Source organism: Rhamphochromis longiceps, linkage group LG1 (assembly GCF_057381845.1).
Source record: "Rhamphochromis longiceps isolate RC_006_pf linkage group LG1, R_longiceps_female_GT1.1, whole genome shotgun sequence".
NCBI classification, from domain to species: domain Eukaryota; kingdom Metazoa; phylum Chordata; class Actinopteri; order Cichliformes; family Cichlidae; genus Rhamphochromis; species Rhamphochromis longiceps.
In genome coordinates this window covers 39,055,423-39,082,509 of record NC_140557.1, presented here as the reverse complement: position 1 = coordinate 39,082,509, position 27,087 = coordinate 39,055,423, and the positions used below count along the sequence as shown (strand labels likewise).

At 40.1% G+C, this 27,087-nt stretch overlaps 1 protein-coding gene across 2 annotated transcripts in view; it reads left to right on the top strand.

Annotated features, from left to right (window-relative positions):
- The first annotated feature begins 1,178 nt into the window (after positions 1-1,178).
- large2 (LARGE xylosyl- and glucuronyltransferase 2) overlaps positions 1,179-27,087 on the top strand; it is a 127,250-nt gene continuing 101,341 nt past the window's right edge. The window contains exon 1 of one of the 2 annotated variants that reach the window (XM_085408687.1): positions 1,179-1,639. The gene's annotated coding sequence lies outside the window, so the exon portion shown is untranslated. Of the gene's footprint in view, positions 1,640-18,152; positions 18,311-27,087 lie in introns of those variants that run through there. The other variant, XM_085408694.1, reaches the window with a different exon arrangement.

Here is a 27,087-nt window from a genome sequence, read left to right as displayed (position 1 = left end):
CTTTTGTTTTAGTTCAGTAAAATGAATATGCATGCTCCCCTCGTATATTCTTTCTTACTAGGAGGTGATTATCCACTTTAACTTGTCAAATAAAATCATTAAAATCCTGAAAGATGGTCATATAGTATCAAACTGAGCCCATGACCAAGTCAAACTGAGTTACACTAAAACCTTCAGTTCACTTTATTTTTTATCTTTATTTACAGAACCATCATCTTACACTTAGGCTGCCATGACGATACTTCTGGGTTACTTCACCCAGTTAGGAACCTTAATCAGTAAAAGTGACCATTAAAGTGCAGCTCTGGAGGCCGCTGCTTGGTTTGGACAGTCTCAAATACTGAGCACTTTTTGTGATGGGAAGTTGTTGAAGCCAATGAGCAAGCACAAGATAACATGGCTAATCCTAATTTTTGAAACATGACCAACATTAACAAATTAGACTGCATTTTTATTTGGTATGACCCAAAGTGACAAAGAAGACAAGACAAGGAAGGGGCTGCAACATTGCAAAGCAATTACAGAGGTCAAGAAGAAGCCCTTTCCCGGCAGACCTCTGTAGAACTTTTGTACCAAAGCTATTACCATCTGGTGGCCTACAAATAAATAGAAGTTTAAGGCCCTTGGCTTCATTTTTCTGAACAGAAAGCTAGTTTATGTAGAAATACCAACAACACCGAGCTGATAACGCCAAGCATTTCAAGATAAAGTCTTAGAAAACCCAGAGAGAGCAGAGCATTACATCTCATATTGCACTTGTGTATCTTCTTGCTCTTCAGATGTTCCCTGACAGAACTTGTTGAATCTGCTTCCAGGGTTTATTTTTGTCAAATGCTTGTGCACTGAATTGAGCTACAGGTTGCAAGCGAGTTTTAAAACGCTGTGAAATCCCTTTATTGTGCTTTGGTCAGGTGACATAAGTGGTTGTGCGGCTCAATGAGTATGGCTGAGTACGTGTCTACTCCTTTTAGAGGATGAATACGTGCAGGCGGCTCCTGGAGAGGAGCCGGAGCCTTTGTGTCGCCGAATCGGCCAGAGAAAGAGAGAGAGGGTGTGTGGCCGAGAGAAAGCGAGAGGGTTCCTATTGGCTGAGCTTGTGTGGGGAGGGCGGAGTTTGTCCTCACGTCGGGGGACAGGAGGGGGTGGGGGCTGCTGAAGACTGCCCACCTCCCTTTATTTTTCAGGAGGAGCAGAGAGAAGGAGGGATCGTCGGTACTCCTCTGCTCACGAGCGTGTGGCGAACCGACAGAGACCGGATCTGACAGCCGCAGCGCCCCCGCGCTTCTTACCCAGACAGGGTGCAGCGCTCTGAGGCTGGACTCGGCCGATAAAGCTCGGCAACCTCGGCGCGGGATTCGTGCTCGACCACCTGGCTCTCCTCGTCGCTCCGTCGTGTGAGGACAGATTTACTGAGCCGTTAACGTGGAGCGTCTCTCCCCAAACGCACAAACACTACACACAGGCACGCTTTCTGGACCGGAGACGATGCCACCTGCTCCTTCGTCCTCCGCTGAGCTCTCCGCTCGACTCTGAACGGATTTCTGAATGGTTTACAAATCCGCTGGATTAGGATATAGAGCGACTGCGGCCAAGAACAGCAGAACAGTGGAAGTAACAGCGAGCAGAAGTTGAGACGCAGGTAAGGGAGGTTTGCACTCCGTGTGGCAGATCGAGCAGCAGCGGGCTGTGATGTGACTCAGGAGGGATCACAGCCAACATTTCAAATCTCTGATGTTACTGACGTGTAATGCTGCCTGTCGTGGATTATGTCTGTGATCGAGCGCGCGCGTGCCTAAGTCATCTCCATGTGACTTGATTGGTGGATAAGGTGTAATTGAGCAACATTCTTTTTCTCTGAGCCATGTTCAGACCCCCCCCTCCCTCCCCAAACACACACACACGCACCACCATTACTCCTGTGCGCGCACACACATCACCTTCCACTTCTTCATGCTATTACTTTAAATTCGCAGTGTGCCTCTCGATGGAGCCGTTACACATTGTATCACGCTGAATAACATTCAAATCCTAAGGTCACGAACATCGTCCTAGTTTCTGCGTGGATGCATAATCCTTAAATAAAAAAGAACGCACAGCTGCTGTATACGCAACCGGCTCCACCAGACCTCTGCAGCGCGCTTTATTTCATATTTGAAGCTCTTGAACTTTGAGTACATTTGGAGTGCTAGCCCACTAAAAACAAACAAAACGATTTTTAGTCAAATATATGACATGTTTTTGTCGTTCTTTTAAAATATGAGGCTTTGTTATAAAGTAAGGCACTGAGTTACAGACAGCCTGTGCTTGGACATAAAGTTAATTTGCAGCTATCTGAATTGCTTAAGCATTTTCTTTCTGTAAATTGCATTGCTCATTATTTTTTCTAGTTTTGAATAAATTAAATTTTTTTCTTTTTTCTTATTTTTGTTTTTTCTGTTTTAGTAATTTTACAGTTTGTATCAGACAGTTAATGTGAATATAATCTGCAGGCAATAATGAAGACATAGATACATCGGTATGATAAGGCTGACTGTGCATATTGTATTATTGATAGCGTCTTATTTATTTTATCTATGTGAGAGTCTGAATATTAAAGCATAGTGCTGCTTGAGCCTGTTAAAATGTCTTTATGACTATGTGCCCACTGACCTCTGGTTTGGCTGCACTGTGAATGGATAAATGTTCTGAAGCTGCTACCCTTGTCCTCAGTGGTTCATGGTTCATCTGAAACAGACTTGGGGAGGATTTGGAGAACTAAAATGCAACTTGGTTCACTACCAGTAACCAGAGGTGTGGCCAGATTGACCTGGCCTGGCATAAATGAAATATCACACAGGTGGAATAAAGATTATGAAAGGGAGAAACATTTTATTTCAGGTATAAAGTTCAATCACAGCTGCTTTGTGTTAATATTTACAATTTTTTTAAAACTAAATTTAAGCTTATTATTTTCTTTCTTCTTCTTTTGGCCACTTGGGGTCAGTGCAACAGAAATTGTTCTGTATTTGGTTCAAGCTCTGGACTGAGGAATCGCTTATGCCTCTTTTCCACTAGTACCTTCCCAGCTTGACTCGACTCTGCTCGGTCTCTGTTGTTTTCCATTATGACTGAGCGACCACCTCAGTGCGCCTGGCTCATTACAGCCGAAAGTCCTGTGATGTCTTTGCTTGCAAAACAAATGCAACGGAACAATGGAGGACGTCTGGGTGTTTGTGAGTCGGTGACCATGGTGTCGGTCTTTGTGCAGCCATTTCTATCGTTGCCGAATTTCAAAATGAGCAGTTTTGATTTTTGGGAACAAGCCACTCTCATGACTCATCGAGTGACATCATTGATGGGTCAGTTGTTGGCTTGCAGTCTGTTGATCTCACATTTTCAGATCGACTCAGATCACTTGTGATTCCAGCCGAGCAAGTACTAAAAAAGAACCTGGTACCAGGGACTGCTACCTGATCGGAAACACTAACAAGTAACACAAATGGACCTGAGCCGATTAGGTGCTAGTGGTCCCAACACAACACCAGTCAAGATGGGGTTTTTTTCTTTAAAAAAACAAACAAACAAAAGACCTGGGAGTGGTATGTTGAGCTGAGGGGAACTGCAGGATCAAGTGTTTTTTGCAAGATGCTCAGCTTTGTATTTTATTTTGTGACTTGCATGGAGTCTGGATGGGCATCCAGGCAGGACAGCAAGCTCTTCAACATAGTCTAGATGCCCATCTCCTCCTGTGGCGCTCATGAGGCCACATGAAATCCTGTTTTTTCTCCTCAGGATTCTTTAGTCCCGTTCTTCCAGTTATTTCCCCAGAGCTCATGATTGTAAGTCAGGGAAAACCTACATTTTTCTAAATCTCCTCCTTTTTAGTTCTGATACAGCAACAGCATTACTGCCCATCCTCTAGTCTGCCTTGTGCACCTTTTAACCTCACTCTGGAACTGCACCCAGAGGCACTAGAAACATGATTTGTTTTGCTTCTTAGCAAAGGTAGAGCCCTTCATGCATCACTAGCAGTACTTGTTAATTTGTCCACAGCTGTAGCACATTCAGCGCCTGGTCAGTGCTCTTCATATGGGTTAGCGAATCTCAAACACACGATAGCTTCCAGCTGGTAACTCGTAAATTCCAACTCCTGACCCAATCTGGAACACAAAAAAAGCCTGTATTTGTCATAGTATGATATTGAAAACTATGGCGTCTACCTCTGGGATCCCGTTGTGACAGCTGTTACTTCTTTAAACACTTGGCCGCTTCTGCTTCCTTCTAATCTTGCTGCCTCCTTCCAGAGACACTGTCCAGTTTGCCATTTGTCCGATGAACCATGTCGTCAGTTTCTCTTTTGTTTGCGCTGTCCTCTGTGTTTGTTACAAAGGAGAGCTCCCAGACAAACTGGAGTAAGCGTTTAAAAAGTCCGACCTTTTGGCTGCTCGTGTCTCTGTCTGCCCACCGTCTCTTTTACCCTGCTTCTCATCTCTGTCTTTTTAATAAAACAGGTGAACTCTTCTCCTGTGTGTTTTAAAGAGCAGCATTTAATTATTCATCACTTGTTAGAAGGTTCTGTGTGTGTGTGTGTGTGTGTGTGTGTGTGTGTGTGTGTGTGTGTGTGTGTGTGTGTGTGTGTGTGTGTGTGTGTGTGTGTGTGTGTGTGTGTGTGTGTGAGGCGCTAGCAGCAGTAGGACTTTGCTCCTGCTGCCTTCACTGACTCGACACTCCCATTCCCATCCAGGAAGTGGAGGAAAAATGTTGTTAACATATTTTCCAAAATCCTTCAAGAATATGTCTGGAATTCCTGATGACTACGTTTGGTTACGGCCGCCTCAGAACCATTTCACACTTCGCATCAAGCACTTTAACTTAATATCTCGGTTAGTGAGGCTAGTTGAGGGAACAGCAGGTATATTGAAGGGCACATCCTAACCAATATTAGCGTTGTAAGTCCATTTTGAAGATCTCCTGTAGGGAGATTAGTTTGTGCTCAATCTGCAGTAAATATTTTTGATAGGATGCCTCCGTTCTGGGAACTCTGTCAGTGGGAAAAACACCTCTACACTCTTTCACGGGCAAACATGAACAACATCGAGAGATTGATGATTGTCATCGTCACTGATGGTGATTACTTGTCCATCGAGGCAATTTCTTTTCTCTCTTCTTCACTCTTGCATTATTGTGAGATTCATAATAATAATCGCAGAATGTTACATTCCTAGAATATAACAGACCCCTACAACACAGACATGAATGGGTATTCATGTGCATGTGCGCGCTATTTCCCAGCAAAAGCATAACTGCCTGGAACGATATTGGCTGCGTAGGTGGTTACGTTGTAGCGAGGGCAGGGCAACATGGCCAAAAATGTTTCTCACGATATATATTTGAAAATTTGTGATAACGATAGAATTGATGATATAATTGCTGCGAGACAAAATACTTTTACAACTCCACAACTTTATTAGTTGTTGTACTCCAACGAGCGCTTCTGCTTCAAATGATGAAATAGGTTTGTCGTGTTTCCTCCCTGCGCCACGATGGCCCGCTTGCATGTACTACAAAAACTTGTGCTTTGTTGTGTATCTGACAGACGAAAACCAGACCAGTTCCACACCACTGAGGTTGCACCACTTTTACAAACCAATTCTGGTTCATCTGTTGCTTTCGCCCTTCTCATTCTCTGTCGCCGCCATGCTTTTTCTGCCATGTGCGTATGAAAACAAGGGCACTGCGCATGCACATTTATTTCACTTTCTTATCACTGCCTAACATTGTACTCATATTACCATGAAAGGTATAATATGACCCAGCTCTAGTTGTAGTTGTAGCCTCTACAAAGATCCTCGCAGAAGTCTAAATCAGGTATAAGAGAGGCAGCTGGTGGTGTTGGTGCTGAACATATAACTGTTGAAAGGTTTGGTTGTTGTTTGCATGCTCAGACACTATATATGTTTATCTGAGTTGACCTTAGGTGGGTGCTGCATGGGTCATCCTCTAGTGATGTGTGATTCTAATGAAAAGGCTCATTAGTCCGGTGAATAACACCAGTGTATTGATGTTCTCGAAAATGCTGCGACTCACTCAGCAGCTCAACAGGCTGAATAATTGCTGTTGTTCCATGCACACATATGATTGTGACCAGCGCATGATGTCATGTGACTCTGGTGACAGATGGCTGAATCTCTATTTAGTCATAAAGAAAGCCGAGGAGGACGACGAGGTAGCGGAGGATTTGTGTGGTAAAGAAACGAATAATGTAAACGAATAATGTTTACAAAGAAATGACAGCTGTGCCGCATTTATTCTGCAGGAATACCTGGAGAGTTTCAGGTGTGTACATTAGTGAAGAGCAAATGTTTTAGCATATTTTCATCAAAGAAAACTGTTATCCAGTAAGTTTCTGTCAGGACCTGAAATACACTGAGAATTAGAATTAGTGAGAATTTAAAATAAAATAAAAAATCGAACTTTGAAGATTGTCAAACCCAGTTATGGATGTTAGTTGAACATTTAAATAAATCAGTTCATTGATAAATATAATGTAGCATAGATTTATTGATTTTTTTTTTTTTAAAATTGCTATTGGCTAATGATTATTTTCTTATTCTAATATTTGTAGCATATTGTGGATGTAGAAGGGCTGCTGAAGGTTACTCGTGCTTACTGGTAGGGCTGTGACCAAAGTCTCATATCCCGATATAAGACATCTATCGTCCGATAACGATATAAATCACAAAAATGTAACATTTTCTGTAAATTCTGTGAATCTCGACTTGCGTGAAGTGTTTCCAGCTGCACGTCATGTAGCTGGAGTCGAGTGTTTTAACCGATGCATGAAACGATACATCTTTAGACATAAGTTGTAACGGCTGCTGTTTTCTTTGTGAGTATTTATTACACGGCGTGCTGCGGGGAAAAGCCTGTTCTAATGTTTGAGTCTAAGGTTTATTTTTTAGCACCTGGCGGCTCTTTTTTACTTCATCCGTAAATAATCTGCTCTTTCACGTGATTCAGTTTATTTTGAAAAGTCTCAACAGGATCTTGAGCTTTATTGTGAAAGGTTTATGTGGAACATAAACAAGCGGACACGCGGTGGTGTGACCGTCGTTGTTGTTAACCACAACGCATAAAAACAGGCGATTGTCCGTCCGTAGTGTGGTTATATTAAATATAACAAAAAGAGAGAACTTTAAGAAATTAATATAGCCACTACAGTGACCATCAAAACCATGAAAAAAATATTGCCATAAACAGCTTATTTTGCGACAACACAAAACAAACGATAGCGTAAAATGAAACGATAGACGTTTTTATATCGTCATCCGATATATATTGTTATATCGAACAGCCCTAATTACTGGTGTACTAATTGAAGTCCAGTGTGGCCTGGAAGTGTATGAGAAAACTTTGTGTTACCTTGTTTTGACTGTAAAGTCTGTAAAGCAGCAGCTCAGTCACACGAGAGTAAACGTAGGTTGGCAACCTCATTGTTAGGAAAAATTGATGGTTTCCTGATGACTGCGTTAAATTTCTTCAAATCTGATGTGACTTCTATCAGTCACATGGAAAGGTCATCAAAGGTCATCTGGTGGGAGGAAATGAAAATAACATGAATTTAAAAAAAATACAAATAGAAATACAACAAATTTAAAAAATGAACTAGTGAATTTAAGAACAACTGTGCAGAGGTGTGATTTTTTTTTTTAAAATTTTTATTCCTCATCTATTTGCATGAGTCTTAAATAAAAGAAAATGTACATTTCAGCTTCTTAGTTTCCCATTAATGTTTCAGATGGATTAGAAGAAATGCAGGAGATCATCGTTGCTTCACAATTTCCACCCACTTGCACAGAAGTGAAGCTAAAATATGTTAGAAATGATTGCTGGAAGCAGTCGTCTCTGTAGTCCAGTCGATTGAGGGACAAGAAGTATAATATGCATCCAGTAATAATGATGCAATGTAATGCTTGTGTCTGTCTCAGTAAGTTCCATATCGTTGCTATGCTGTAGTATCCCAGGTTGGTGCATCTGATATCATGATCCGAGAAGAGCTTCCTTTAGACTGTTGCATTGGTTCAATATTTCATTGATTAAAGAAGCGAAGAGTGTTTTGTCTGAAGGAGGTTTATAATCCAAGGCTTTTAACTTTTGGAATATACTGACATAAACCATTTAGTATAAAAGGAGTAGTTTTCCTCATCTTACAAAGGATGTGCTCACCAGAGCTATTATAGTTTTTGTGTTTTCTAATTGAAATTGAAGTTTTTTTATTGTATATTATATATGTTATATATCACCAAATTATCACAAGTTGTTAGTTTCAATGTTAGTTCTAGTCTTTTTATGTGTCATTGGCAAGATCTGATTCACAGTCTTGCAGACGTCCAGAGTCTCAAAGGACATGTCCATCAATGCCTCATCAGGCAAATTGTAATATATGCTTTTTCTTTTTTTTTTAATCTGCACGGCCTCTGCCTTTGTCTTTACAGTATGTATGTTCATAGACAGCACAGACCAATGGCATGCAATGCATTATTCAGAGCGTGTGCGAAAACCGAAAACTCTGTGAGAAGACGACATTTACACATTGGTTTGTCGGGGAAGCCGAGATAGTTTATACATTAGATGCGATTATGGGGAAACTTTTTCAACTTGTTTTAAAAATGTTATTTATGAATGCAAATCTTATTTTACTTGAAACGGAGGAAATACATTTTAAAGTTATTAGAGCTCTCCTGCTCATTGTTACAATTAATATTTACATAATATTAACATCATTTAAATATTGTTGAAAAGTGTTTTCTTTGCTTTATTTGACAGCTGTTGTTGACTACAAACATCGATATAATGACAGAAGGGTACTTCAAAATATATTGCATTGAATCATATTACATGTAGAGCTTACGATGTTCCAGACATTTGTTTGAGGAAACTGGATCTTCTTAAAATGTAATTGAATACTTGGGTTATAGACATTAAGTTGGTACAGTTTTGCTATTTTAACTGTGGTCCATGATGATTTTTAAAGAGTGAAAAAAACCCCCAAAAAAACAGGAAAAACAAAAAACAAGCAAAGCGAAAAAGTTTGCCTTCAAAATTTCACATTTATAGAATTAAGGGATCAAAAGTTTGAAAGGTGCCAGAATTGACACCCTGTAACCAAATGTTTTTTATTTTTTGAAGGTAAAGTTTTGCAAGACTTCATTGTCATTGGTTATTGTGTAAAATTGATACAACAAAACCCAAAACTAAACTCCAGAATCACCAAACACGTTTTACATCGATCAGGTGTAACATTAGCACCAGCTGCTTAATATTGTGCTGTGGTGATCCATCGACGTATGGGCTCCACTAGACCCCTGAAGGTGTGCTGTGGTATCTGACACCAAGATGTTAGCAACAGGTCCTTTAGGCCCTGTAAGTTGTGAGGTGGGGCCACCACGGATCGGACTTGTCTGTACAGCACATCCCACAGATGTTCGATTGGATTGAGATGTGGGAATTTGGGTCAACACTTAAAACTTTTTATCGTGTTCCTCAAACTATTCCTGAACAGCTTGTGCTTTGTGGCAGGATGCATTAACCTGCTGAAAGAAGCCAGAGCCATCATGTTCTACATCATGTTGTACATGGTCTCCAACACTGCTTAGGTCGATGTCAAAGTAACATCTACATGGCTGGCAGAACCCAAGGCTTCCCAGCAGAACGTCCCATAATGCACCTTGGTACCAGGTGTTCCCCAAGTAAGCAATGCACACCCGGCCATCCACGTGACCTAAAAGACAACATGATTCAGTAGACCAGGACATCCTCTTCCATTGTGCTGTGGTCTAGTTCTGACGTGGTCATTGTGTTGGCTTTTTCAGTGGTAGACAGTAGTCAGGATGGGCACCCTGACTGGTCTGCGCCAAACTGTGACGCATCCATCCATCCGAGAGATATAACCTCTCCATCATGTCCTGGGTCTGTCTTGCTTGTCATTCAGAATTTGAGCTTCAGTAGCTCATTGTTGGATCAGACCACATGGGCCAGCTTTTGCTCCCTGCATGCATCAATTGGCCGCCCATGACCACCACCAGTCCTTCCTTGGACCTCTTTTGATAGATACTGACTATTCAGCAGGAGCTGTAGTTTTGGAGATCCTCTGAGCCAGTTATCTAGCCGGCACAATTCAGCCCTCGTCAAATCCTCACACTTGGCCATTTCCCCCGTATTCATATTTCTCTACGATTTCATATGTATTAAAGAAAGAAAATATCTGTAAGATACAGTTTACTAAAGCTTTTAATCACAAGACAGTTTTCCAGGTCAGTTTCTGACTATAATTAGATTTTTTTTTTTTTCAGCAGCTGAAAATAGTTTTTTTTGTGCTTTTTCTGGAAGCAGTACAGTCTATCCATTAGCTTCCATAAGCAAGAGAATTACTCACATTTACGGCCGCAGCACAGCAGCTGTAAGTTCATTAGTTACTCGTAATAAATTATCCTCAACATGGAAATAGGACGTACGCAGAGCTAACAGTGACAGCTCACCTTTGTGACGTGAACAACACAAGAGTCAGTTTATTGCACAGCTGATGGACATCTTAATCAACTTAATGACTTCTTACTTACAGTGTTATATGTTCTTCTTAAGTGTTTATAGTATTTGGCCTCTGTAATTATCACGTTCAGACAGTGTGATAGCTTCTTTACTAAAACGGTAAATAATGTCTCGTGTTGATGTCATGGGAATATCTGAATGAAGACATGAAGAGCATTAAGAACATTAAGTGATTCATGTCTGAATGGCAGAATGCAGTCACGTTAATGAAGCCAAATTGTATTTCTGATTGATGGCTGTGCTAATTACTCCGTGGATGGAGCCTTTCACAGTATTGATATCACACTCAAACTTGATTTATGATCAAAATAAAGATGGAAATGTTATTTTCTGCAGTACGAAACTTCTAATGAGCTCTTTCTGATCTATTGTGTGTTAAACTGAAAAGTGGACTATTAGAATATGATCAATATTTCAAAAGTATAATCCAGAACAATAATGTCATTAGGAGCTCTGCAGAGATCGTGGTCTAATGTACTCTGCAGCTAATGCAGTTGATGGAGTTAAAATAGATTTTGTCTGCGTTTGTGAACCATAAACTTTTGTAATGTAGAGGAAATTTCAACATTTGAAGTTCTTCTTTCTCCTTTAATTACATATGTGAAAGATTTGAGCTATTGGAAAAGAATAAAACTGAAAATATATGTACTCCTCTTAAAGAATGTCTAGTTATGGTCTGTCTAATGGAACGCATTCATTATGGACCAGAGTCTTGAGGTTTGCATCTTTAATAGAGAGCAGAGAGTTTGGTGCTGGGAAGGAAAAGTACTGAGAAAAATGCAGACTAGCCTTATCCTGCTCAATGTTTTTGAAAAAGAAGATCAGATTCCTTTTTAAATGAGTTTAATCCTGTTTTAATTGCTAACCTGGTTCAAGCAGTAAGCAGCAGGGTAATGGGCACATTCAAAAGGAGCTGAATTAATGACTAATATCGGCTAATTATGCTCCTGGTAGCATTCTCCTCTACTTTTCTTTTCATTGTCTTTGCAGCGATGTTCCCCTCTATGCCTGCGTTCATCCACTTTTTTGCTAATGGTTTCTCTATTAACCCCACCTGATGGCAGTGTAGGTAATTACAGATATATTTACGGCCTGTGGCCACACACAATGAGGAATAAATAACGTGTTTGACCAAGCAGAAGGAGATATTAGCCATCCAAACACACACTCACACACACTTCTTTCCTTTTTTAATGAACACCATCACCAGAAGGCGTAGTGCTAAAGTTCTGTTCAATAATTTCTTCAGCTGGTGAATCTCTCCTTTAACTCGAACTCGTGGGTTCGTCCGGCCCTCCGCCTCTGCTGTTCTGTTGTGCAACAAGATGTTTAAAAATAAAATCAATATGGACGCTGATGTAGGGGGGCGGACCGCACTCTGATGTAGGGGGGGCGGACCGCACTCTGATGTAGGAGGGGCGGACCACACTCTGATGTAGGTGGGGCGGACCACACTCTGCACCTTTCACTGCAGAAAATGTTCATCAAATCAGAATCAGAGAGACTTTATTTATCCCCAAGAGGCAATTAAGAGTCAGCGGGCTTCTTTTTTGCGTTTTACCTCCACCTACTGTATTTTCACCCAACAATCACACTTTTGTATCATTTTTAAGACCGTATAAACAGTGTAGTAGAACAAGTGCATATGGGTGAATCATTAGTTTGCTTAGTATATTGCTGTATAAGTAATCTGTGCAAAATCCCATTAAGATTCGCCAGTCGATGATAATCAAAAGGCAATAAATGCGTTTCACTGTTTATCTGAAACAAGAACATATACATTAAAAACTCATAATGGTCATTTATTTTCTCCAAATGCTTAAACATTTCTAGCTCCAGTTTGTTGTTTTTTTTTAATTTTAACAGAAAAGCTTTTCATGATTCACAGTTCAGAATATATACCAGACTTTCCTGCAGCCCTTAGTTCATTTTCTCTTTGTAAACAAGTTTAAATCTTGCCTCTGCTTTTATGCCTTCTGATTGGCTGCCTTTCATAAGTAAAATATTTTAATGGTAGTTGGAGAGCGGCACTGACTTCATTCTTAGCCAAAAGCAGAAAAAATATGCCTGAAACTAAGGATTTAAAACAATCTGAAGCCTATTTTGACCTAATTCTTTAACATTTTAATCATATTATATAATATAATAACTGTTTTTACTATATATATTATATTTATTTCAGAGAAGATTTGTCCATGTCAAAAAAAGGGGAAAAAAAGGTCTGTGTGTCATCTAAAATCATCATAATTTAAAACTCAGCTTTTTGCTTTAATTTATAAAGATGGAGAAAAACAAAATGAATTCATGGACCACTGGATACAAGTAATATTGCCATCTCATTTTTTTTCTTTTAGTTTTTATTGTCCGAAGAGTCCAATACCGCAGTCCCTCGTTTATCGCGGGAGTTCCGTTCTAAAAATAACCAGCGATGGGTAAAATCCGCAAAGTAGCCAACTTTATTTTTTTTGCAATGATTATAGATGTTTTAAGGCTTTTAAGGCACTACACACTTTATACAGACAGGCATGAACATTTTCACACTTTTCTCTCGTGTTTAAACTCTCAAAGTTCAAACCTTCGTATAAAAATAAGCCCAGTATTATAGAATGAAACCAAAGATCTGTTTTCAGGTCCAGAACATGGGAATAGAGCAGCTGCCAGAGAACATTAATGAATCAATGGTACGGAAGTAGAGGAAGCAAGAAGAATTAGTTGAGTAAAGTTTGACTTATCTGACTGTTTGGTTTCACTTAATGCGCCTTATAATCCAGGAAATATGGTAATTTCTATTTCTGGTTAGCATCTTCCTCTGCCTGTTGGGTGCTACTGCAGGAGCCTTTGACGGTGCAAAACGTTTCATCGACATTGTTGTTTGTTGGGGAGAAAACTTACAAACATACAGTACAGCACTTCAGAGTCACACTGCTAGTGATCGAAGATTTATGTAAATTTTGATTGACAATGGTCTACAGCCAATCAGGACGCAGAACACAATGTGCTGTTAAAAAACAAACAAAAAAGAAGGCATGCAAAATTGCACAAAAAAAATCTGCAAAATAGCGAGCCCGTGAAAGGTGAACCGCGTTATAGCGAGGGACCACTGTAATATTGGGATAACTATAAAAGGGAAATAAAGAAGATAATCAGTCATAACTGTTTTTTAAATAATAGGCTTTGTTCATTACATGTAATTCTAACACAGCTGTGTAGTTCTTTACAGCGTTGGACATGCTTCATTACCTACCTCTAATATCTTATAATATTTATTTAAGCTAATAATAGTGCTTATGCAGTCAGTTCCCGTCAGGCTGGTTTTACACATTCCCTCGTCACAACATTTCATGACTTACATCAGAGCTGCAGAGGCGATTGCGGAGTTGTTGCCCATGCTGGGGTGCATGTGAGCGATGCTGCTGCAGTCATGATTGATTTCATGTCATTATCTGTTTGCTGTGATAATGTTTTAGCGCCTCCATGGCTGACTGCTGTTTGTCAAGTTTATAATTGCCAATACTGAGGGTCGAACAACAAACAAGTGTGTCAAAAGAAAAAAAAAAAAGAGGCTGAAAGAGCTGATTAGGGGCTGTTGTTGTGAATGACTGCTGCACTTTGTGCTTGCCTCGAGTTCCTGCATTGGAAGAGCTCTGTGCAGTGTGTAGTTGTTATTTGGAGAATATACAGACAACATGAAGTTTTATTTATAATTGAAAGTACAGCTGAGAGTGCACTCAGCTCATTAGAACTCTGAAGATGGAGAGCTAGCATGTTAGCATTCTTCTTAGCCTGATTATATGGAATAAAACCACCAACAGATTCTTTTTTATATAGTTTGAAACTTGCTGTATGGAATCTTGTTTAAACGACTTTTCTTTAAATTAAATTAAAATGAGTAGGAGCGTCCTCTGGGCTCATCTTTGTGTTTACACTAGTTTTTATTTCAAGAAATGAGATTCTGTTCCTGTGCGTGGGTCAAAATGCCAAACAGGAGCTAAGTTATGCACAGTGTATGATGAGCATACAAGTTGAACTTTTGACTGAAATTAAAGTTTCTCAAAAGTCCTACTTGGTATTTTTTTAAGGACTGGTAGAAAAATCATAGTAAAAACAAAAAGAGCTTCTGTTTTTCAGTTAGCAGCTTGACTGTAGCATGATAGCAAATATAACCGTGTAGAGCAGAAAACACTGGAAGTGCACACTTCATCCAATCAGATATGAAATAATAACAATATGGGCTAAATGATAATAAACTCAAAGAAATGAACTGGTCTCTGTTAGCAGGCTATATTAGCTTAGTTAATGACTGACTTAGCTGAACGTAGACATTGTGGTGTGTTGTGTGTTTGTGTCAGTTTGTGTTTTGTCTTCAGGTTAAAACACTGGTGGAAACAGTGAAGATGAAATAGTTCCAACCACTGATCAGTTTTGTCGTCAAACATCTTATTTTGACGTTAGAATTGTGAAAGCAACCTTTTCTTGGACTAGTCCTGTGTTAACTATGGCAGCATTTACCTGAGAATAATAGAGAATTGACATAATTGGTCAAACATCAAATTACTGATTGAATCCCGGTGGCAGCAGCAGGATAGAGTCTAACCTGCCTCCTCCTCCTCCTCCCTTTCCTTCATAATGTGAAGCAGAGCGGAACAATCCTGCTGCAGCTCCGATCGCCTTCAGCTCCGAACTGCACGTGGGAGTCCGACTCTGATTTCATGCCTTTTATAGAGGACACTGCTGTTTTTCTGCCTGCGCTCCTATTCCTGTGAAGTGTGACTGTGTGTGTCTGTGTGTGTGCCTGTGTAGTGGATCCTCCACCTCAACAACTGTGTTTACAAAGGAAAAAAACCCAAACTGTCATATTTGTTCTCTCCTGCTTAATTTGAAATTCACACGGCACCGTGTGACTCACACAGTGTTGTTAAAAGCCCTTCTTAGTAATGGGCTACGTGACGTTTTGTCTGCTAAAGTAACTACTTCTTGTTTTTCAGACGTACTACGTGAGTGTATGCCCTCATACGGTCATTTGGACTTGATAACACATTCAGTTAAAAAGCTGGTGGAAATGGAAATGGTGACGTGAGAGGGCATACGTATTAAAAAAGAAATCATGACTAGTGGATTAAAAGTGCGTTGTCAGGCATAATGATAGAGCCATAAAATATTTTTTAAAGGACATGTTATGCTCATCACTAAACCTTACAGCAAGGTTACTGAGTTATTCTTCATTTTATGCTAGTTTGCTGCTCGTCTCAGTCTGCAATAAATCACTGGAAGTTGGTATGAATGAATGAAGCTGTCTATGAAATGCATAAAAGGCTGTTTTATTACACAAATAAGCAGAGAAATAGATAAATAGTAAAGTTTCTTAGGTTCGGTTCTTATCTAAACTTTCTAATACATGCGTAGTTTTAGGGTTGCAGCTGTCGATTATTCCATCGATTAATCGAGTAAGTGGATAAGAAATACTTTTGTCATATTAATGAGCAATAATAAATATTCAAAGTAAAAATAACAGGTTTTTCAGAATGAATGCTCATTGGTGACCGATGGTCTAGTACACTCCATGCCCCCCTTTAGACACGGCCCTGTCCTTCCATGTAAGCTATGATGGCTGCGGTCAGCCTTTAGCACGCTGCATGACATAAACATGGTATTCGCTCTTCATGCTGCGTGAGCAGACTCAAACTGTGCCAGCGTCATCATCACTGCTGCTGTTACGTTAAAAGTGGAGGCTTCATTGCGCCGAAATGCGTTTCTATTGCAGGTCTGGTTTTTAGTCGCAAACGTGGGTGAACCGGTGACGCGCTACCGAGCCTCGTGTTGCGCCAAATATCAAAGCAAACAGTTTGTGTCGAGAATGTTTATAATTAAATTATTCGAATTACTCGATGAATCGTTGCAGCCCTAGATATGTTTTTACTAATTATTATCAATAATTTTTTGTGAAAAATCAATTTTTGTCTATAAAGTGCATTATTAGTATTATTGTTGTCATCACCGTGGCGGGGCGTGGTCTGCGGCACGGCTGTGGGTGATGCGCACGCACCTGAGCAGCATCAGTAATCACACCACAGCTTAAAACAGAATGAGCTAGGTCCTGTTGTTGTTGTTGTTGTTGTTGTTGTTTTTGTTGTTGATGATGATGTGTGTGTAAAGCTGCAGCTGCATGTCTAAGTCAACAGCGTAAAACCAGTGTACCGAACATGCGATCAGGTCTGTTGTGCATTGTTTACGATCATCTATCGTTTTTTTTTTTTTTTTTATACCAACATGATGTTTTAAATGTAATTTAGTGCAGTATTGAAATCCACATAAGATAGAAGTGCTGTTCTTGTTACCTTTCATTTTCCTTTAGGTGTAAAGTTTTGGCTACTGCTTTATTACAACAACAACACAGAAACATTTGTAGTTCTATTAAATGGAAGAAAAGAGTTAAATTATATTAAAATGAAATTATTCTCACCAGCTAGCATATACAGTAAGTAGCTAGAGTTAGCTAGAGTGTAGGTTTACCCCGACCCCACCACCCTTAAACCTAAACTATATTTGTAGTGTTTTGGGTTTTTTTTTTTTTATGGTCAGAAGTGATGCTGAAGTCTTAAATAGGTTTTGCCCAAATCTGTGAGCTGGCTGTAGGAAAAAAAACATCTGAATTAAGAGATGAAGAGACACAGCCTGGTACTTTTAATCTGTGGTGTATTTGTACAAAGCAGTGGAATGCTGAAGAAATCAGTTTAGTATAGTCATTTCATTCTCCTAATTAATTCAAGTCTGTCTCTCTGAAATCTGAAATCATACATTTTATGTAAAGCTAAGTTTTTAATCCAAACAGACACAGAGTCAGAAACACAAAGGGCTTCATATCTGGATCTTGGATGAACTGTGAATGTGTCTGTTCATGACTTCTGTTCTGGGTTTGACCTGCTTGAACTGTAGCAGGTAGAAAAATCACTTTTTTTATTGGTCAGAAAACCAAAACTTGTGTATGCAAGGCTGAAGGATTTAGGCTGGTTGTTGTTTTTTGTGTTATTTTTCTGGTACAGATGAAATGGTCCAAACCTTTTTCTCCCACATTCCTGATCTGGGTTCAGCGTCATGCACGCGTTGTTGTGTTGCCTTTAAACAGTTTTTCTACAGTTTTGTAAACTTTGGGATTTAATTCAAGTTCAAAAACAAATCCATTCAGTTTAATACAGTTCATTTTTTTAATTATGACTTTTAGTGAGTCAGTCTGTCAGTTTGATAAGAATGGAGAGAGTGGTTTTGTTGTGAAGGCTGGCCCTGGTTGTGTTTGTGGATGAGAGGTGATGGTCGTGTTTTCAAATTTTGATTTAAAAAAGTATCTATAGAGTTATTGGGAGCATTTGTCCAAAAACAATTCATGATGAGCTTCACTTTGCTCAGTTTGTGACTCCTCCATGGCTGATGTCCACCAGCGACGTCCCAGCATGCCCCTGGCTTCAGGATGGCCTAAGTCGGGGGTGCTGGACTCAGGCAGGGCCATGTGAATGCAGGATCAGGCAGGGGGGGTTGTTTAGGGTGTGGGGGTGAGGTGCTTTAGCCACGGGAGGTGCCGGCAGGGTCTTTTGTCGGCGTGCTTGGCCTCTTCGTATTCAGATCAGCTGTTGTTGGGATACCAGTGTGAGAAGAAGCATTAACTCTGCTCCCTCAGATGGATTAGTGTTTCTCTGCAGGATGAGCTGCTGGTTCCCCTGACTCCTCTAAGGTAAGGCCCTAAACCTGAGCGCACGTCTGAGCTGCATAGATTTTTCTTTTGTTTTGATTTCTTAGAAATTGATTTTGCTTTCAGCTTATATGCGATGTGACTGCTTCCAATTTCAGGCAAGCAGAAGCAGGAGGGGATTGCATTGAACTATATTTTTATTTTGAATTTTTAAGAGCTCCACTGAGCACAAAAGACTTTCATAGTAGGAAAAAAAGTTCTTTCTGACCTGATCTTGTAGAGAGCTCAGATTTGCTTTGTAACCATAATGTTTTCTGACTGCTTCTCTTGGAAGACCTCGATCAGGTTTCAATAAGCAATAAAGAGGAAAATCTAATGGTTTGTTTCAGAAAGTGACAGAAAAGGTCTGCACAGGGCTAACCCCCAACCCCCATCAGCTTAATGTTAATAAGGTGCACGGGGGGAGGGGGGCTGTCTGATTGCACCAATGTGAGAATAACAGTAATGCTGTGGTGGAGTTACTGTGTCTGTTTGTGTGCTACACATGTGACACATGGCCTCTTAAGTATCATGGGAATGGTTTACTATCGGCTGAGCTGGACTCCAGTGTAGACACTGCAGTTAACACTGTTCTTTGATCACTGATCAGCCCAACAGTTCATGTTTTTAATGTGGTCAAATTTGTTATTTTGTTTCAGAATTGTTGTCAAATTTGAACCTGAAATGTCTGAGACTTGTCCTTATTTGGAAGTTGCAAAGGTGCTCTGGATTAGAGCAGGGCGATATGACCAAAAATATTTATCACGATATAATTTGAAAATTTGCGATAACGATATAACTGACGATATAATTGACACTAGACAAAATACTTTACGACTCCACAACTTTATTAGTGCAAAAAAAAAACATCAATGTATTTTCACTTAAACAAGCAGCTGTTTTTTATGTGCATTAAAGTTATATAAAATTTAACAGTGCAAATGCAAATTCCTCGCTGACAGTTTAACCAAAAGGCATTTCCAGTGGAAACTGGCCGACATATCCTCAGCATAACCATGTATAATATCCACAAAACTTAAAAAGAGGTTAAACACACACAATACGGTAATATTATGTTGAAGCGCAGTACGTATCACTCCGCGAGGCTCCTGAGGCTCCGCGAGGCTCCACCGCGAGGTTCGTAGCTTAGCAAAGTCGCACTAAAACATTTGACAGATTTTCAAGCGCCGTGTACTAGGGCTGAACGATTATGGAAAATAATCTTATTGCGATTTTTTTGCCCCAATATTGCGATTGCGATGCGATATGCGATTATTTTTTAAGGTCTTTGTCTTCTGTATTATTAAACAAAGACAAGCAATACATCATATAGTATAGCCAATACTATATTACATTAATTTTAAACTGTTCTTTCCTGGAAGACAGACCTCTGTTATGATGACATGAGGTGATGCATGAATTGATGACTGACATTTTTATTTAACTTCTTCAATCACAACAGTATATTTGAACATACACAATAGTTTATTTTTAGCTTACAAACATCTGAGCATAAAGTGCTGGCAAGGAACCCTGGTGTAAACATTAAAATGAAAGTCAGTACAATGTGCAGATTGCAGAAATATACATTAAAAAAAATCAGTGGCTTTACCACACTCAGTTTTTCGACATCTGTGAACTACTAGACAGTCATTCAATTAAAAAATAATATTAAATAAATAAAACTAATAAATAAAAAATACACACATCTTACTGATCTCTGCAGTCAGTAACATTACACATAAAGTGCAAACATAATAGCAATTGTATAAACACACACACAAACACGCCTTTAAAATTTAAAGGCGTGAAATTGGACGGTCTAGTTCTGATTAGCGTCACCGCTGTCTCGGTGGAGTTTAATAAACTCGGCCGTCTGCTTCTTGCTATCTAAAATATAACCAGACACTGGTGTAAATTCTCGACTGTCTCATACTTCTGTTTAATAAGTTTTCTGTTTGACGTTTAGTCAACTGTGTGAAAACCAAGGAGGAACCCACCCGGGGGATTAATAAAGTTTTATTTTATCTAATCTAATAACTTTAATCTCAGCCAAACCGATTTACTCACGAACAAACAAAACACTGAAAAAAGCCCAACAATAACATTTTTAGGTTGTCTAAGTGACTTATATATTACGTTTAACCCGAGCAGCGAAACTCCGCGGTGATCTGAAAATGATGTGCCGGGAGTTGTGCCGTTCTCGGCCGCATCAGTAACCCTCGAGCTCCCGGCTAGCTGTCGAGCTGGTGGGTAGCAGACGCCTCTGAAAACGTCGAAGCACTTTTGCAAATATGGGATATCTTGATAAACCGAGCAGATATTTGATGTTTACACAACTACTTTCTCGCCTGAAAATATGTTAAAAGTTTATTTTGTGACCCAGAAAGATTAGTATGAGTAATTTTAAAACTTAGTAGCGGCCGCCATTGCTGGAAACTGGAGTTTGGCTGGGCCGCGCTATGAATTCTGGGATATGGTAGTAATTTGGACAGCCTTCGGCGCGTCGCTGTGACGTAATCGGTCTACAAATGCGGCCTCAGGAGGATGCAGCCCATGAATTTGGACATGTCCAGAGTATAATCGCAGCCTTTGCGGTTAGAAAATTGCACTTGATCATGTCGCGATATTATCGCAAATGCGATATATCGTTCAGCCCTACCGTGTACCACATAAAATCGTTTCGAGGTCAGTAAACACAACCAGAATTCATACATAAGGCACACGGGATTATAAGGGGCACTGTCGACTTTCAGAAAAATCAAGGATTGATTTTAAGTGTGCCGTATTTTCCAAACAACACGGTAACAACGACGGCCCGCTAGCATGCGCTACCATAAATAGTGCTTTGTTGTGTATCTGACGGACGAAAGCTAAACCAGTTCCACACCACTGAAGCTGCAGAATTTTACAAACCAGTTCTGGTTCATCCATTTCATTCAACGATCCACTTTTGCTCTTCTCTTTCTGCGTCACCGCCATGTGCGTATGTAAACAAAGGCACTGCACATGCGCGTTTTACCCATATTCTATCGCGATATTTCATTTTCCTATCGTTGCCCAAAATTACACCGGTATTATCGTGAACGGTATGATATAGCCCAGCCCTACTCTGGATGCCTTTTTAGTTTTTCAGATGTTTGCAAAACCAAATCTGTGGTAGAAATCCTCAAATATCATCAGGGACTCTGTGGTATGTGGAAGTGTCTGCTTTTAAAGAACAAACAGTACAGCAAACAAATTGGATCAGAACAAAAAACAGTTACATACGTTCGAAAAAAAGATGAATTATTGTGATTATTGCTGCTTAAATCCGTTCTGCATGCGCTCTGTACTTTTCTTTTTGAAGGGTAATCATGGTTTGTGTCCATGGGCAGGACTTACTGAGAGTCTGTATAGAAAAAGTGGTGTTTCCTTCTGCAATGGGAAGGAAACGAAGAAAAGCATAACCTGGAGCAGATGTTTGGTAGTCAAATGATTGAGTTGTGTGTGCACGAGCTGTTTTGGAGTTCTCTTTGCAGATTAATATTTCACTGTGTTGACACAGGTGCTAACTGAGCCTTTGTACACTGCAGGAAGAGAGAAAGCAAACTGCTGTAAGCATCAACTCATGCTTCAAGCTAAAGGTTTAGCAGAATAATATTTACTAAGGGGTTTGGAACTGCACAATAAGAGCCTCATCCAGAGATTAGCAACCCTTTCAGCAACAGAGATATTCTACCTGTATGTAAACTGTGATGAATTGGGCTGCTTAACTGTGCAGCACCTCACATTATGAACATTACATGTTATATTCCAGACAACGAAGAAGAAAACCACTTAAACAGATGTTTAATGTATAAAATCATGTTACAAAAAAGATGTTCACATATTATTAAAATATGTCAAATTAATATCCAAGAACTAATAATCTGCCACTGAAAAGAGTGGCGCAGACAACCACTTCAATAAAAGGGAAAATGTAAAATAACAAATCGGTAAATCAGCCATCGATTTTCTTCCACTTCTCTGAATCGGCTCAGGGGGGCAGCAGACTAAGAAGGGAAGCCCAGACCTCCCTCTCACCAGCCACTTCATCCAGCTTCTAAGGGAAAATATTTAGAGGTTCCCAGGCCAACTGATAGATGCAATCTCTCCAGCGTGTCCTGGCCTCTTCCCAGTAGGACGCGCCTGGCTGGAACACCTTACCCAGGAGGCACACACCTCAGCTGGCTCCTTTTATGCAGCGATTCTACTCTGAGCTCCTCTCAGATGACTGAACTCAGAGGATTTCTGTCTCTTGTATCTTTGCCTTTAAAAGAACTAACAATAAAACAATCAGGATTAACAGATTCATGGCGTTTTTCAGCGATGATCCTCCCTCTGGTGGCAGATGGTTGCATAACATTTAGGACACAACGATTGACGGGCAGGTTACAGTGTATCATGTACCGACGAGTGACAATGACGACGATCAGTTGTGTAGTCGAGCCCTCATTGCCCGGCTGTATGAATGTGCAGTGAATTTTAAGTCCAACTAAATCTCATACGCAGTGTAATCAGAACAGCTGATCTCATCCTGTCTGGAGGCCCGCACGTGAGGGAGCTGTCAGATGTTTGAACATTGAACCGTGGAAAGGTGTAGAAGGTTTTGTTGCTTAGAAGTCTTTCCCAGACTGTTCCACTTTAAAATACAACTGTTTAAGTACAGTTCATTTTGACTTAGATTAGAGGGCTGAGACGTCGCTGCGGCTGCTCGAGATACTCGTCTGAGTCCCAGGAGAGGACCTGTCATTTTCCCTGTCTGTATCTATCTCATCCTTTCCTGACAGTCCGACTGGAGCTGAACTTTGCTCCCGCCCTGTCGTCGTTGTGCCAGTTACTGAGAGCTCTGCTACTGACCTGGGTCGGCAGTGACAGTTGAAGATGGATAAGCTGGAGATGATATGGTTTTGTTTGAGATGGGTCCTGCTGAGCCTGACTTTGGTTGCTCTGTTTTCCTTTGTCTGTGTGATGTTTAATGCTGTCATTGTTGCCTGTTTAGGACTTCATGGAACGCAGTGTTCACTGTTAGCTCTCCGCTGTTGAAGAAACCTGGAATCCGCGATGGATTTTAAGACTTAGTCAATTTCAAACGATGCCTGTACACTGTGTATTCATGATGATAATATAATAATCAGATTGTATTAATAGAAAGTTTGACCTTAGACATAAATTACTGTTTCGAAAAAGCTTAAAACCTTCCAAAGTGTGGACAACTGCCTCATTATTCTTATACGAAACATCTACGTGGGGCACTAAAGAGATCAGCTGAAGCAAACTAGGAATTAATTTGGCAACTTATTACCAACATATTTTTTATGGAGCCAGTGCAGCTGAATCAGCCTCTGTCGTGGCTATATCAATTTCTCTCTTTCTCTTATATTTAAAATAACCACACTATGGACGGACAAGCGACTGTTTTTACATGTTGTCTTAGCAACAACGACGGTAAACCCAGCATGCGGCTCCGCCATCCATTTGTTTATTTTCCACATTAACCTTTCACAATAAAGCTGAATATCCTGTTGAGATGCTTCAAAATAAACTGAATCATGTGAAATAATATGCAGAGTGTTTACGGATGAGATTCTAAAAATGTTAGAACAGGCTGTTCCCCGCAGCACGCCGTGCAATAAATACTCACAAAGAAAATGGCGGCCGTTACAACTTATGTGTCGTTTCATGCATCGGTCAAAACACTCGACTCCAGGTACACAATGCCCAGCTGAAAACACTTCATGCAAGTAGAGTTGGCCAAGATTCACAGAATTTACAGAAAATGTGACATTTTTGTGATTTATATCGTTGTTGTCTTATGACCAAAATCTCATATCCCAATATATCGCACAGCCCTGATGGCAACTTGGCAAAAGGCAAAGAACTTTGAGGAAAGGACTAGATAAAGACTAGCACACATCCAAAAAAAAAAACATGTCGACACACCCCCTGGGAAAATACTGCCCCCTAATGGTGAAACCTTTAGTTAATGTGTTGCAAGTATTCTTTATACAGTCGATTGAAGTCCTGTCACCCTCGTAGCTGCTTCCCTTCTTCGTCTGTCCTTGTGTTTTTGTGGGCCCGAGGCTCCATTCTTACACACTCAGTCAAACTTTGAAGGTCATTCCAAAATCCAGCGATTTGATCCTTTAAACTTCTGCCAAAGGGATGCAAGTAACTTCACTTGCAGGTCTGTATGTGTGACCAGCTCTCAGAAGCCATTCGATCACAGCAGTGTTCACCAAAGCCCAGAGTCCTCGGGGCGGTTTAGGGCTTTCAAGTCTTACAACCATTTCAAGACTGCACTGCAGCCTGATGTAAAAATAAAGTAGTTCATATTTCCTACAAATGTGTTATCCGTTCCAATAAACACAAACAGCCACATTCACCTTATCTTAAGAATATGAGCATTTAGGAGTATTTACTAATCTAATCGGACTCTGCAAAAATGTGCCATCAAGCAGAGATGTTCAAAATCACCTCAAGGCCCATCTGCAGCATCACATTATGAGACTTTAGCAAATTAGATTAAAGGCAGCAAGATGCTATTTGCGAGAGATGATCTTTCTGCAGCTAAATTTATATTTCAGAAAGTTGTGTGCCCATAAACTGAACCCATCTCCTTTAACAGGCAGGAGAAAATCACAGAAATGACTTTAGAAAATGGCCAACAGCCACAGGAAGTTTAGCTACAGGGCTGTTTTTGTGCTTCAGGAAATCAGCAAAGCCCCACCCAGTGATGACGACTCACAATGACTTGTGTCTGGTTTTGTAACTGCTGCAAAATCACAATAGGCTTGACTTAAAGACTGTAGCTGTGCTGTGACTCCAGCTGTGATCACTCAGAGAAAGCTGGAAGCAGCACAAAGTCTATTACTCGCGGTACTGTGCCTCCTCCCTCTGTGTCACTCCTCTCACTCACCCATTATACTAAACAGAGAGATGGGGAGAGAGACCACTGTTACTGAACCAGGTGAAGAGTAGAAAACAGGCCTAGAAAAAAGAAAGTATCTGCTGAATGGAGCTGAAAAGCAGGTAAATCGCTCAACAGAGTTGCTGAATTAGCAACAGTCAGGTGAGCTGAAGTGTGACGATCACTGCTGTGAGTTAGAGGGGGAGTCAGGGTGGCGTATTTCCCACAGTTGCTGTTTTCCACAGAAGGAAATGGAATGTTTGAGACACGTTATCACTGGAAATAGTCTGAGGTCTACCTGAGAGTGCTCCTGAGAGCAGTGAGGCAGCACACATGACACCCAGTTATTAGCAGCTAATATATTAGACTGTTAAGGTCCTTTTATGTGGTAACCCACATGTACATGTTGTAGCTGTTTACTCTCACCAAAGGGCAGAAAAACTTGCAGTGAAGTGAAACAATGTGTAAAACAATGAAAACTGTCCAGCAGCCACTTTCTGTGCTTCTGTCAGCCCATCTTTTCTCTGACAGGTTGCCTGAAAAACAGCCACATCACTACCTTTCTGAAATATACTCTTCCAACTGCTCCCCAAGCCATGTGCTGCTGGCTGTGCGACCTCAGCTCTTTGTTGTTGCCTCCAGTCTGGAAAGCACAAAGCCCCACTCAATTCTGCTCGTATGTGTGGTTATCCCATTTTCCAACATGGCCTCCCGTCATCCCATTGTGAGTTTCCAATATCTGTAGTAGAGATGGCACGATACCACTTTTTTTTTATGTCCGATACCGATATCATAAATTTGGATATCTGCCGATACCAATATGAATCTGATATAGTGTGTTTTTAATCAATAAAACAGTTTTTTTAATATCTTTCTGCATTTTGTATAAGTTCATACTCAAGTTTAAATAAACAACAACACTAAAGCTATTCTGTTATACCTGTATGTAAAAAAAAAAAAAAAAAAAAAAAAAAAAAAAAAAAAAAAAATACTGCACCCACAATATTTCATAGTTCAGCAATACTGATCAATCTAATAAACTTAAACCTGCACCATCCTCCCTATTCTGGTATTTTAAAGAGTACTTAGCAGAAATATTAAGCAACCTAACTAATAGGGTTGCAAACTCCCAGCCAAAAAAAAAAATAGGGAACCCCCCACCCTCCACCTCATGATGCTTAATCGACATAATCAACTTTAATTTGATGCAGTGTGAAAAAAAATGCACAGAAATAAATTATTTTTCAAGAATAATTAAATAGATTCAACATCTTTCTTCAACAGAATTGCAGACTGCACAGATGGTACTTTCCCAAAGGAAAAAGTACTATAGCTTACTAGGGTATATTAGACTTAACAGTTACTATATACAGTAATGGACTTATATATTTTACATAAGATTAAAACTTTGGGTGTAAGATTCAGACAACTATTTATTAAAAGCTAGATATTTTAAATGAGAATAAGAAAGAAAAGTATGTCTTTGTGCCCCCTTTTCCCTGTTCATGCCCTATCGGCCCCCCTGGCTAAACTTTGCTAGATCCGCCCCTGCACAGTTACCAGCAGCCAGCTACGTAGAAAAAGATCCTGGTGTAGAAAGTAATATTAAATAAATTCTAACAACAGATTATCAAGCTTAAATGTGCTGCTGTTGTTCAGCCGCTGGTTTCCTCTTTCTGGCGCAAAGTGGGCGATAAACAAACAAGAGAGACGGACTAGCGACAGAAAAGCCGATCAGCTGATCATTGATCAGTTTCATGATTGAAGTAGCAGCAAGAAGAGGCAGTCGCTCCATATATCGGTCGTTAAGCTTAACGTGGGAATGCTTTACAAACATTCAGAGATGCTT